We start from the raw sequence: 14890 nt of genomic DNA on the forward strand, positions 1-14890 counted from the left end.
CTGATCTCCTCAGACTGTGCTGAAAAAGGAGAAGAGTGCATGAGCTTGAGGCTTATTTTTGTAACAGTAAACCATGTGTTACATCCGAAAAGGCCAATGTTTCATTTTTCCTTGAAAAGATGCTGGGAAACAGATCTTTCTTTGTGAATGACCATCAGATTTCGTCTTTAGAATGACCATTTGTTGTTGTTGAATGGCTGCAATAAGAAATACAATGATTTTCTTAAGACATAGATTTATTTTCACATCTTGGTCTACTGGCACAACTACAGAAAAAGGTTGAACAAAAGTTGGGAACATTTTTAAAGTGAAACATATTATGATGAATTAGCGCAAGCAAGAGGAATCCCATACTCAAACCCTATTTCTTGGCGTTCAGCAAAAGAGCCTGCCTAATGTGTTTGTGCTGAACCGAGTTAGAAGCTGCAGGAGCAAAAAGTTACCTTTAGGGAAAGCATTTCTTCCTGGACAGATTAGCTGCAAAATATGGCATCGAACTTCAGAAAGTATGAGTATAAGGCAGACAGAAAAGCAGCTCTGTTTGAGAGGCTGAAAATTATACTCCTAAGGCCTATTATGGACAAAGCAATGTGTGGGAGTCTGTTACTAGAGAACCTGTGGAGTTTAAACGCAATCAAATTTTGTCTGTGGGATATGAATTAAAATTTGAAGATAAATTGGGAAACACATAAAAGTTCTTGAACGAAGTAATTTTGCAATCAGATAACTCAGAAGAGGTGTGCAGTGTGGTTGCAGATGTGCACAGGGTTCATCTCAGGAAACTTTTGTGTCTGTGTAGCTGTGCTGTCTTCTTTTTTTAAAAAATGGGGTCAGTAGAAAAGGAAAAATGTCCTCATGCGCCCTACTGCCAATTTGACAAAATGTTCTGTATTTCTTCGGAAATGTGGAATTGCAGCTTCAAAGGCCCACACTAGTTGGAGAATTTCAAAGCACAGGGAACTCTTTGCCTATGGAAAGCAATTTCAACGCAAACATATTTAGAAATGGTAGAGTAGGTTGATGTGATGGTGAATGTTGCTTCCATGCTTGTTTGCAAAAAACATGTTATAAATAAGTCCACACGTAGGGTGTGGAAATGATATATGAATACCTTTAGGCACAGTGTAATGCTTCCTGTGGCAGAGCCAAAGGCACAGCTGCCAACAATACCATATGTACAGCCAAGCACAAATTCTCCTTCCAGCCAACTTTGCAGTGCAAATGGAAGTGTATTTGTGAGAGTGCAGAGTGCCAGCAGCTCATCTTGGTGAATTTTGACAAATTCTCCAGACATGTCACTTGGATCAGAGAATGGGGGAGAGAATGCAAATAAGAATCCACACAGCATAGTAACAGATTACAGCAAGAGCTCTGCAGGGACACTCTTAATGGAGAAGCCCAACACAGGGGGTAGTGTTGATTGTTATGAAGCACTTTGACATTTCAGTTGTTGCTACATGTAGATGCTCTTGTGGTAAAGAATTCTTATAATACCACGAGCAATTCCTGCCAGTATGTAAGGCAGGGAAAGGGAAACAAAGACAAGCTGATTACAGAAACACAATTGAGTATTTTCACATCCCCTCTTCTCAGCAATTTTTCTCCCTCCATTGATCAAAATACTCAGATAATCACTCCAATTTTTCTAGCTTTAAGAATAGTTATAGCTTGCATTTGCCCTTTTACTTATCTACCATACAAAGAATGTCAAAGTAAGTAGATGTGATAAATCAATTTGTTGTGCAGTACTTACCTGCTCCTTTGTAATTCTATCAAATAAACTCCCAAACAGAATTGTTTAGTAGCCGATGGATAAGTGGAAGAAGACAAAATAGTGGGCAGAAATATCCCAATGCAATAATAATAGAATACTAGAGATGCTCCCTAAAAGTGACGGCAAAGATGAGTAAGAAAACTAGAGAAGTAGATTTCTGCTATGAAAAGGTGCACTGCATCTTAGGAAACAACTGGTCAGGGAAATTTTTATGAAAATCTATGAAGTGTAAATGCCCAAATAGTTTTTTGTCCATCTTTTTTGTCCATATTTCTGGGCAAGAGCTGTGGAGATGATGACAAAGTCCCCTATATGGAAAACATTCTTCATGTTTTGGGAATGTAACTTCGGCCTCCATGTTGCCCCTACTGTCCAAAGGATAGCTCAGTCAGTAGAATATGAGTCTCTTAATCTCAGGTTGTGGGTTCAATCCCCATGATGGGCAAAAGATCTCTGCCTTGCAGGGGGCTGGACTAGATGACCCTTGTGACCCATTATTCTATGAATAATTCCTAAGGGGACAAGCATGCTTTCTTTGGATTGCATAAACTTTTTTTTTAAATTGATAGGTCTGCATCAGTGTTAGAAACAGAGATATGAAGCTAGGAGCTAAATAGCACCTTAAACCTAGGTTATGGGCACAACAAGAGACTGTCTAGGCATGCTTTTTAAATAACAAGAATGCAAAATTGAAAATGAATGAACTGCAGCTAAAATATTATGTTTATTTTTCACATGGTCTAGTCCACCCCCTGACTGCCCCCCTAATATTCTTAAGATGGTCTTTTCTCCAATCTCCAGAGAGTAGCTGGAAGTGGGGAGGCAGAAGAAGGCTCAGAAACTGCTCGCGCTAGTGAAATTCCCTGTCGCAAAATGCAACTAGAACAATGGGAGTTTCAAACACTGGTCTACATGACATCATGGATATCGTTGAATGATGCAGCTCTGCGTGCTAATTTCTTTAAAATGTTAAGCATTCTCTCCTCCTAACAGGGCAATTGGTCACGAATCAGGAAAGATTCAGAGGAAGACAACCAAATGAACTTCCCTCAACTGTATGGGTGTTATTTCAGCTGCAGCTGGTATTCTTCCTTTACAGGCTATTTTTTAGGCCAGCTGTGATGTGAGAATGAAAAGAGGGAAAGCTAAGCAAACAGAATCCCTGACATGACTTCATGCTGCTGTTCTAGGTGAAAACAAACCAATCCCCAACATGATGGGGACTAGCTATCATCAGGTTTTCATTAGGCTTTTCAAAGTTTAGCTACATTGGTGCTAGTGCATTTTTATATTTTATTTCTTTGTTATTATCTCTTAGGGCTGTTTCAAGCACTGAGTGGTGGGAAGATCTTACACATGTGGTGGTGGAATTAGTACACATCCCCCATTACTTCTTTGCAGAGGTGCCAACTTGAATAAAATATTGGGGGGCCCAAGTGAGCCCAACCCTGCATAATTGATCACATGATGCAGTGCACAGACACCATTTCAATGCCAACGCCCGTCAACTTGGGAGCAGCGGCGCTCTCAAATATTTTATTGGGGAGGCCGAAGGACCATTGGCTCTTAAGAGTAGGCTCCTATGACTGGGAAAGGCACCCACCCACCTCACAGGATGTTTGGAAACATCCTGTATGTGATATAAAGCTTCTTTTAAACCATGAAATGAATAGGCATAAACTTGTTTAATTTATATTCTTTGCAGTGAAATCTTACAATTGGCTATTTCTATTGGTTCCTGTAAGCAAAAATTAAATTTTGCTCAAGTAATATCTGTTGCATACCTCAAAATGAAGTCTGACAGATCTTCCTGTGTTTAAGTATCCCTGAAACCAATTCAGAAATGTGTTATGTACTACTCAATTGAAGTAAATGGCATTGCCTTTGAAGTAAACAATCTTAGAATGTGGATGTAACATTCTGATACAGCTTATGCAACTATTTACCATCACTTCAGTACTCTCTTTGTACTCACACTGTCTACGGTAGCATGCAGTAAGACAGTTCTTTGGGGTGCAAGACTGAACTTGCTCATTATATGTAAAATGTGTCTAAGATAGGAATTCAGAATAGTACTAGCATCTCTCTAAAGAAAAGGATCATTTTCCTGCTTGTTCTGAAATATGAATACCATCACAAGCATTTTAAGCATACTTTCATGAGAAAGGAAAAGGACATCTTCCATGCTTTCTTGTGGCATGTTTGTAAATATGCAGAACCTACATATGAAATTTAAACTTTTAAGGTGTTGTTAATTATAAATTACCAGTTACATATGCTATTAGTAGAAAACAAATTTATCAGAAGGCTGGTTTCTGTTGAAGTAATGTTTAAAGGTTGTTTGATTGTGAGCAGGAAGAGAGAAGTAGATTGGGGATTCACTGTGGAGTTTTCTCCCCACCCCCTTTTGTGTTTGATTTAGTTGGAGTAACAAATGTCTGTTTAAAAACTTTTAAGGTGGCATCCTCAACTCTAAGTACATTTTCCTCAGTATTTTTAAAATCTGTCTGCCTTTGTGGTTAGCTCCCAAGTAGCTAGGTCAGCAGCAGGCTGATAGGGAACTTAATTTAAAAATAATGATATCAGTGCTCCTTAGCTGACAATTCTGCCCGCAGGGACAACCTTATCTGAGGTTCTCCCACAGTGGATATAATCATGCTGCTTACTCTGGTCTCCACTGAACCAAAAGGCTAAATCTGGCCAGTTTGAGAAGGTGCTCTGACTCATAAAGTTAGCTAATGAAAACATCCAGCGTCAGCGAGTAGATTATGTTAACGTTTCCATTTGTCGGTAGAGCATTATTGCTGAATAGGTTCTTTAGAGAGAGAAGTAAAGTGAGCCGAATTTCCCTAGTGGGAAAGTAGAAGTATAAAAATAGAACTGTACGTATAATGAAAAAGCAGCTGATGTTTCTTGTAGTTCAAACTCCCTGCCCTTATAGTATAGCTAAAGCAATTTTACCCTTAAGAACTTCAAAACAGGTGATTTCTCAGCTCATTCATTTATTGTACTTAAAAACAAAACAAAAAACCCTACTTAACTCTCTGATAGTCCTTTTGAAAAACAACAGCACTGTTTCTTATCCTGTCTGAGGTTCAGTGCTATCTCCTGGGCTACACTGGTTTATGTGATTCATGATGGAAAGAGTTTTAGTGATAACATTTTGGTTTAGTTATTATTTGCATTGCATAATGGTAGATTGTAGCTTTAAAACAAAAAACAAAACAAAAACAAACAAACTAGATTGGGTGGGATAATGACCGGCTCAAGTAATAGTCCTGATTTTACACTTGGGATTTCAGACAAAACTTTGAAGGTCCGATAATATAAGATACCTTTATTCATGACCGCTTGCTTTAATACAACACTTGCATCATTATGAGTTTTCTGTCTCCAAGTACAAGTTTTATTTAATCCAAAGAGTTCAGGGTTTAGACCATTGTTCTGATCTAGGACAGAACAATGGAGAAATACTGCAAAGACAACTGGGAAGACCTCTACCCAAGAAAGCTTTATTGAGAGCATGAACTCTTTGACTTAAAGAACACGGGGATTACAGTGACATGTACATAAGCAGTTCACCATAAACTGCTGCTTAAATGTAGGAATAGGCTATCCTATTTACAGTGCAGGTTTACTTAGAAGTGAACTGTGTTCAGCAGTGGCGTAGCGTGGGTTGTCAGCACCCGGGGCAAGGCAAGTAATTTGCACCCCCTAACCCGTGGATTTGCGCCCCCTAACCCTAACCCCCAGATGTTGCGCCCGGTGCGGCCGGCCCCCCCTGCACCCCCCACGCTACGCCACTGGTGTTCAGTGAGGCTTACTCTCAAGAAGGGTTGGTCCCAGGCTTCAGGCGGCTCTTGGCATTGTGCCCCCCATAGGCCCCCACCCCAAACACATGATCCACCTCAAGACAGCAGTGTCTTTCTTCTGCTATTAACACAGCATAATGATGATGATAAATTTTATTTATATTCCACTCATCCAACTGGGTTGCCCCAGTCACTCTGGAAAGCTCCCAACAAAATATTAAAAATGCTTAGACATAAAAAGCAGTTGATTTAAAACAAATTAAGTCCAATTAAAACCAAATTAAAACTGTGTTATCTGGGAGCTCTGGGACTGTAATTTATACCCTGCCCATGTGGCTGGGTTTCCCCAGCCACTCTGGGTGGCTTCCAACCAAATATTAAAAACACAACACAGCATGAAACATTAAAAAATTACCTAAACAGGGCTGCCTTCAGATGCCCTTTAAAAGTAAGATATTGCTTATTTCCTTGACATCTGATGGGAGGGCATTCCACAGGGTGGGAGCCACTACCAAGAAGGCCCTCTGCCTGGTTCCCTGTAACTTCACTTCTTGCAGGGAGGGAACCGCCAGAAGGCCCTCAGAGCTGGACCTCGGTGTCTGGGCTGAACGATGGGGGGTGGAGAGGCTCCTTCAGGTATCCTGGGTCAAGGCTGTTTAGGACTTTAAAGGGGGCAGCACCAACACTTTGAATTGTGCTCGGAAATGTACTGGGAGCCAATTCAGGTCTTAAAAACACAATAAAACCTAGAAAATGAAAACAAAAAATACAAATACAGATAAAAAGGTAAAGGACCCCTGACAGTGAAGTCCAGTTGCAAACGACTCTGAGGTTGTGGCGCTCATCATGCTTTACTGGCTGAGGGAGCCAATGTTTGTCCTCAGACAGTTTTTCTGGGTCATGTGGCCAGCATTACTAAGCCGCTTCTGGCGAAACCAGTGCAGCGCACGGAAACGCCATTTACCTTTCCGCCGGAACAGTACCTATTTATCTACTTGCACTTTGACGTGCTTTCAAACTGTTAGGTGGGCAGGAGCAGGGACCAAGCAACGGGAGCTCACCTCGTCACGGGAATTCAAACCACCAACCTTCTGATCGGCAAGCCCTAGGCTCAGTGGTTTAAACCACAGTGCTGCCGCGTCCCGCAAATACAGGTACAAAATACAAATTAACAAGTACCATTCAATAACAATTTACACCTCCCCCCCAAAAAAATAATTTGCTACCTTCCATGCTCAGCTCCTGGGCTGTAACTGAGCAGCAGAGAGGAAGTGATGCCACTTTTGAGCAGGAACCAAGCTCGGATCCCCTCTTCAAAGGCCACCTGCCATTTTAATTAACTCAAAATGCAAGGCCGCAGCCCACATGTATTTGAAATAATTTCCCAGATCTGTGAGTTGGGGGCATTTCCTTTGGGGTAAATGAAAATGGCTGGTGTCCCCTGTGAATGGGGCCAGGGAACCTACCCTTGTCAGATGGGTGAAAGGCCCTTCTGAACCACTGGAGACCTTGGCCAACACCCAACCTTGTTAGCCACTGGCCCTGGGGGCAGTGGTGTAGCGTGGGGGTGCAGGGGGGGCCGGCCGCACCGGGCGCAACATCTGGGGGGGCACGCTCGCACTCGCAGCTCTCTGCCCCTACCTGGCTCACTCAGGGTTAGGGGGAGCAAATTACTTGCCTTGCCCCGGGTGCTGACAACCCATGCTACACCACTGCCTGGGGGAAAACATTAAGTAGGGTTGTGTATGCTATAAATTGTATGGCAAATTTGGCATAAACAAGTGAAACTGACAACACCATGTTGTAGCATAGATGTTCCTGCTCAGGACGGCATCCTCTATATCCCTTCCTGCTCCACAGTGATATAGTATTCTATTGCCACAGAGCCTGCTCAGTCCTCATTGAGCCATCTTATTTCTCTACTCACCCTTTTAGGGTGTGTGCTTCTGCAATCCTGCTGTTACTTCTTTGTTGTGGGTGGGGCTGTTTTGGCTACATACGCAACAACACAGATGCATAACCACTGGAAATAGAAGAGCTGCTTTCTCATACGGTAACTAGCAGTATGAATATATCACCCGAAACCCAGAACTATCACACTTGCCACTTGCTTGAAAATCCTGCCCTGTGCAACAGTATTCGAGGCAGTTTGACATTACTTACTAAACATTCCTGACAGACAAGTCAGAAAAGTGCCTGAAGGAAAATACAGACTAACTTGTTCTTTTGGATGTTGAGTCAATACAGGCACTAAAAGGAAATGTATCTGGTTTGGGGTGAATAACTTCCTAGAATAGCAAGGCAATCTAGAAAGTTATAGGAGGACAGTTGTATGGCAAGAGACTCCTTTATTTTTGTCATAGGATTCCCAGTGAGTGGAATAGATATTTTGAAGGAGACATATGTATTTACATGTGCATATTTTTCTTAAAATTGATCAAGAGGAGATCTTGTAAAGCACAGAAGTTGCACAGTTCTGCATCTTTCTTTAATTTTGGGAAAGCCCTGAAACTTGTGCTGCCTCACCTGCCTCCCCCCAAAAGAAAACAGGAATTCTGAAACTTTCAATAAATTCCAAGGTTGGTGTTTCATAATTCCATGGTGCTGTTCAATCCCGTAAAGCTGACATAGTCTATTTATTTTTATTTCTAGAAAAATTGATTTCTCCTATCAATAACCTATTTTTGTTCATTAGAGTTATGTTGTTCATTGACTGATTTACTGAGAAATCTAAACAGTTGCAACTGATTCAATTCTGAAAACTATTCAACAAATTTGAATGTCGTCTCTGAACCAATTTGAACATGCCTTTCCCAGCTAGATAAATGGTGTCCACTCTTGTTCTGAATATAATAATTATTAATATAATGATAATATTAATGTAATTATTACAATAAATAATAATAATAATAATAATAATAATAATAATAATAATAATAATAATAAAAATACCCAGCCCATCTGGTTGGGTTTCCCCAGCCACTCTGGGTGGTTTCCAACAAAATATTAAATGTACAATAAAACACCAGGCATTAAAAACTTCCCTAAACATTTGTTGTTGCTTTTGTGCTTTTGTTTTCAATTATTTTATGTGTCAATTGCCTGGAGACAGTGGATTAGAATGAAATTAATAAATTAACTGTAACAACAACAATGTTTCATTGTTTAAAAGTTCATCTCACTGATCGAACTGAGTATATATGCTTTAACTTTATTTTTATGCTATCTTTCTTATGCCCTACCCTAAACAAAAACCCCTCATAAAAGTTAGGCTGAAATCTTACCCCTGCCTGATACTGATAGTTGGTGGGGAGAGACCTTGGGGAGAAGTGCAGGCTTTTCTACATCGGGATGCAGCAGAGGCCTGGAACATGACATTCCAAAGACCAACCATGGAACTGCTGGATCCAAAGCCAGCCCAGTTCCAGTAAAAGAGCCTGATATTGGGTCCTTTGCTGTGCTAGACTGGAACTGGTGCAGCTAACTCCCCAGAAAAACCATATCTACCTTCCATCTTGACTGGTAGGGGTTCAGATCCTTTGGTGGGTCTTCTGCTCCATTTGACCCTCAGTTGGACTAGGATTGCTCTGCCCCTGTCTATCTGTTATGTTCCCTCTCCTGTGGAGAGCACACAAAGTGGTTTGTACCCAAACATATCCAGCAGCAGCATCCTCGGTGAAGCCAACAAGGAAGGAGGCACCATGATGCTGTTTGTTAATTGAAATTCTATTGCAGTTTGTTGCACAACCATCAGCCAGGAACACATCACAAATTGTCACTTATTTTTATACTCAGTAATTCCATTCACTTGAATTGGCATATTGAGCAACTCAAGTCCGATGGCTTTTGATTTGTGGATGCATGTAGACGGAGCCAAACTCAGCACATTAAACCCCTATTGGCAAGGTGTACAGAAAAATGTCTAAAGATAATTGCGCATTTCCAAGAAATGGTTATGAAAGAGATGAGTGATGGTGAGAAGTGTTTTCCAAATGCAGGTGAGGTAACAGTTGATGGTTCACTTTTATTCCAGTCTTTTCACTATGTGGCACCAACAATGGATTTATTCACATATGCTACCTTATATCACAGCAGATTCATATACAGATGGACAGGAGAAGGTACAGAGTATTTACTTTTCAAACTACAGATCACATTAGCTCCTTGAGACGTTTCAGAAGAATGCTATGGAAAACCACCAAGATATTGAAGAGAATGTCCTGGGTCACACTCCCTGATCCTCTCTCCCATTAAATGTCATTAATCAGGGTGACCAAGGCAGTTTCAGTGTCATGACCAGGCCTGAAGCCAGACAAGAATGTCTCCAAGTACAGGTGACTCTCAATTTATGTGGGGGTTTTGTTCCAGGGATAGCATGTAAAGTCAAAATTGTGTATAGTCAAAGTTTTAAAACAGGTGTACTAAATTCTAGCCTTTTTTTTCTGGCCACAGTGGCCACAGTTCAAAGGGCTTATTCTTTTCACAGTCATTTCTGAGGTAAAACTTTGTTTTGAGGAAAACTGTATGTCAGTTGTCTATGCTTTATACTAAGAGGTGTTTAGATACATGGTATCAGAATGTGCAGGTGGCTAACTGACCTTGAATGGGTGGATGGATGGATAGATAGATGGTGATGATAGAGGATAGAGGATAGATGATAGATGATAGATAGATGATAGATAGATAGATAGATAGATAGATAGATGATGATAGATGATAGATGATAGATAGACAGATAGATAGACAGACAGACAGACAGACAGACAGACAGACAGAAAGATAGATAGATATAGATTTGAGTGCAAGGCCCTCAAAAACAGAGCATTGAAAATGGCAGGCTTTGAGTAGTTTGGTTAGTGGACATTCTGCCTCATCCCAGTGAATCACAGTAGTGCCCTAAGGGAAATTTCCACCCAAATTTGAAGTGATTGGCTGCAGAGAAGCCCTGGTAGGAAAATAAAAGGTAAGTCAGAAGCCAGAGTCTAGGTCAGTCATTGTGAAGAAGGTCAGTCACAGTGAAGATGATAGGCAGCATGAGGAGAAGCAGAGGCAGAAGTGGATAACTGATGGTATGAATAGGGAGAATGATAGGTCTCCTTCATCCTATGTCTCTCCTGAGAGTGACCAAAGCCAATTCACTCAATGGGTCTAGATTGGGTTCATCTACATATATCTGCCACTGTGCCACCAGTACCTACTCCAGAAATCCTTCCAGCAGAAGGGAATTTGTGTCTGGGCAGTAGTTGTTAAATATAATTGGGCCTAGGGTGGTTTTTGTTTTAGGAGTGAGTGCCCTACTACACCCTTCAAGGTGGCAGGCACTACCGAAACATAGTGACACGTTTAGCACATCCTGAATCCACCCTGTCACTCTGATCATCCAAGAAGGGCAAGGGTTGAGAGGTCAAGAAGGTAGTCCTGTTGATGCACACATCTCTTCCACAGCATCAAAGCCATTAACTAAAACTGATTCCCAAAGCCAAGCTTGATGGTGCAATGGACTGTCAAAACCATGGTATCAAGACTGCTGAGGGAAAAAACAATTTTATCATCAAAGTGCCTAGCAAAACAGCTACTATGGGCCTCCACAGGATCCATGGCCCTATTTAACAAGTCAGTATTAACAAACCTCAAACCACTGTTCCCTACTCAAGGATGTAGTGAAGCTAGTGGACCATTTTCACTGCATAATTATGTGCTCTAAGATGTGTTTGATCAGCTTCACAGGATGTATTGCACAATATGTACTGTAGCCATTGTCTGGCCTGTTTCAGAGTGCATGGTTCCCTAGGTTATCCAGGCCTATTATGGGCTCCACAGCAGTGGAGAAGCCACTCAGGAGCAATTGCCCTGCCAGATTTTGCCATTTCATAATGAGAATAAGGCATTGCTGGGACCACCAGTTCTGTACACTGGCAAATCTATCAAGAGCATTAAGCAATTCATCAGTGTCATCCATCGGTCTATGGGACTGGAAAGTCCAATAAGATCCCCCACTCCTGCAGGAGAGAACTGCTACTGTAAGTCCAAATCTCACCAGGAACTGAAGCATCATGAGACCACCCCATTCCCCTCAGCCACCTACCAGTCTGTGTTCATGCTGCACCAAACCTCATATGGGTCAAACTGAGTCAGACCAACTCCACCTAGCTTGTCAATCCAAGTCTCAGTGATGCATGCTAGGTTGGATTCATCATTCATGGCTAAATCCTAGATAAGCAAGGGTTTATTGTGAAGTGCAAGCCACTGTTTGCTTTGCTCTGCTCATCATGCTGCTTTTTGCTTGCTAAAAGCAAGCCACAGAATGCCTGATGGCTTTGCTTTCTTACCTGACCTCACCTAAAAACATAAGAAGAGCCCTGCTGGATCACTGGATGATATCAAAGGTTCCTTTAGTCCAGCATCCTGGTCCCACAGCACTCCTGCCGCTTGTAAATCCCAGCAACTAGTATTCAGAGGTATGCTGTCTCTAACAATAGGTAGTACATAGTCATCATGGCTAGTAGTCACTGATAGTATTAATCTGCCTAACTCACTTTTAATACCGTGCAAGCTGGTAATCAAGTCTGGAGACAACCCCTGCTAGTGGAGAAAGGGGTGGAGGAGGCACATATGTTGCATGTGGGTAGAGATGAATGAACAGAAGAGAATGCTGTTGCAAATTGCACATGAACAGCATTCTGTACAAAATTTGGAACTCAAGATAGAGCAATGGAGAATTCCTAGTGAATTGGTTTCCCATTGGAAACAAGATCATGTAGTTCAGAATGCTGAAATTTGGAGAGAAATTTAAATGAGGATGATTTTGGAAGCTTCCCTTTCCCCTTTGCTCTTCAGGCATTTTCCATGAAAAATCGTCATAGTTTGCACTACATCCCAAGTACAGTTGTTGCTTAATGCTCCAATTCTGGAACATTAATTCTGAAGCATTACACAAAAGCAAGGAACCGGCTTCATCTTGCTGTTTTGTACAATGTCTAACTAGACATTGTGATGAATGCATACACCCATAAATGACTGAAACCCCTCCCATAAGATGATTTACCCTGCTGCTTGAGCAGTACATTGTTGTTGTTGTTTAGTCATTTAGTTGTGTCCGACTCTTCGTGACTATATGGACTAGAGCACGCCAGGCACTCCTGTCTTCCACTGCCTCCTGCAGTTTGGTCAGACTCAGGTGTTTTCAAAATACAGTGGTTCCTCTGGATGCGAACAGGATCCATTCCGGAGCCCCGTTCACATCCTGAAGTGAATGTAAGACGTGACTGCACATCTGCGTGGGTTGTGTTTCGCTGCTTCCGTGCATGCGCGTGATGTCATTTTGAGCATCTGCACATGCACAAGCGGCGAAACCCGGAAGTAACATGCTCCATTACAACCAGGAAAGTTGGCAATAATATTTTGGCAAGGTTATTAATTTGTGTTGGCTGAAGAAATATCATGCAAGGTGTTTTCTAATATTACTGCCAAATGATTGATTAACTGAAGTGATTTACAAAGTGCTCCCTTTCTCTCTCCATTTTTGTATACAGAAACCAGTGTATGTAATCTAACTTTGCTAGTGATGTGGCCTAAACATTCATGGTGTCTGAACTGGTGGCAACAGACCAGGAATGAAACCTTGGGGTCATAGTAGATGGCGGAATGTCAACGCAGTGTGCAGCAGCCATGAAAAAGGAAGATTCCATGCCAGAGATTATTAGGAAAGGAACTGAAAATAAAACTGCTGGTATCCTAAAACAAATCTATGTGCAACTACATTTGGAAGATGAGAGAAGTCCCACATAGAGCGCATTGCAGTAGTCCAGTCTTGAAGCAACCAATGCATGAACTACTGTGGCAAGGCTTTCCTGGTTCAGGAATGGCCATAACCGTCAAACCAGCCGCAGCTGGTAAAAGGCACTTAAAGCTGAGTGTCACCAGCATATTGATGGCACCTTACCCAGAAATGCCTAATGACAGCTCCTAATGGCATCATGTAGGTATTAAATAGCGCTGGAGATAAGATATTTCCCTGTGGCACCCCATAACATAGCCGCCAGTGGGGCGAAATACAGGTTCTTCTTATGTTTCTATGCTAGCCTGTGTGTATTAGTCTACTAATGGTGTCTCCGGTGTTCATGCCTCAGCAAATGTTTTCTTGAAAGTATTAGCAAAGTGGGGAGAATTCAACATCTATCGGTTCATAAGAAAGATACACCAATGTGGAACCACTTGACATTCCCATAGCTAGACAGGTGAATAGCCTATTCGTGGTTCATGGTCCCTCAAAGAAATATTTTTGTGGAATATGTTTCTTCAAGTGTTAAAAAAACAACCACCAAGCAGCTGAAACCATAATTAAACATACTTTATATTAACTCACTGTTTCACTGCACAGTCTGGATTTTGCCTGGAAATATATCTTGCAGAAGAATGTATGTGTGATTATTCACGGTTGCCTGTAAACCAAGATAAGCTGCTTCTGTGAAAGTCAGGCATGAGTTTGGAAAACATGAACTGTTAATACAGAGTAGATATATTAAGCAGTCTGACTGCTGTACACCTTCCATGAAGTTATTTGCTTGCAAAAGCATATTTCTTAAGAAAGGACAAAGAAAGGCCATATGACCTCTCTTGAACTGGTTCAGTTGTTCATGAAAAACAGGATCTAAATTCCATAAAGATGTCATACATCTGCAGATACCTACCACTCTCTAATCCCTGATATGAGACATGTTGCCACATGCAATTGGAAGGCAACTGTGTTGACCCGTATTTTCTTTCAAAATCAAAAGCAGCTTTTAAAGGCAAATGTTTCAATATAAGAAGCGGACTGAGGAGAAGGAGGCTGCTTTATCCTTTCTGTGTCAGCCATTTTTTGCTCAGCACCCCGTGGCTGCCTGCTATTTATCACACAACTGTAAATAGTCATCTCCTCTTTTGTGACTGGATAAAAAGTAGCTTGAGGGGAGGTGGATTCTGAGCAGAAAACAATTGGAGGGGAAAGGGTTAAGCAGCTCCTCCCATATCTGTTTCTTTGGTGAAACTCACAAGTTTTGGTTTTAAAGGTTTAAGAAAATGTCAGAGCAAAGGCATGAGCTTAGCTCATTGCCCTTTTGGTGCAGTAAGTTCAACAGGGCAAGATGTTCTTATAAGAGTGATTGTACTTTTGCATTATTCATCAGTGGGGCTATCCAAGTCAGGTAGCTTTTTGTGAATGAGTCACAAAAGCATGTAGGAATATATCTGCTGTAAAAAATAACTCTACTTTCGTTAGGTATTATTTTTGCTTGTTAGCGCATGACATCCATCTCTTTGCATC

The sequence above is a fragment of the Podarcis cretensis genome, assembly GCF_951804945.1.
Source record: "Podarcis cretensis genome assembly, chromosome: 9".
Classification (NCBI taxonomy): domain Eukaryota; kingdom Metazoa; phylum Chordata; class Lepidosauria; order Squamata; family Lacertidae; genus Podarcis; species Podarcis cretensis.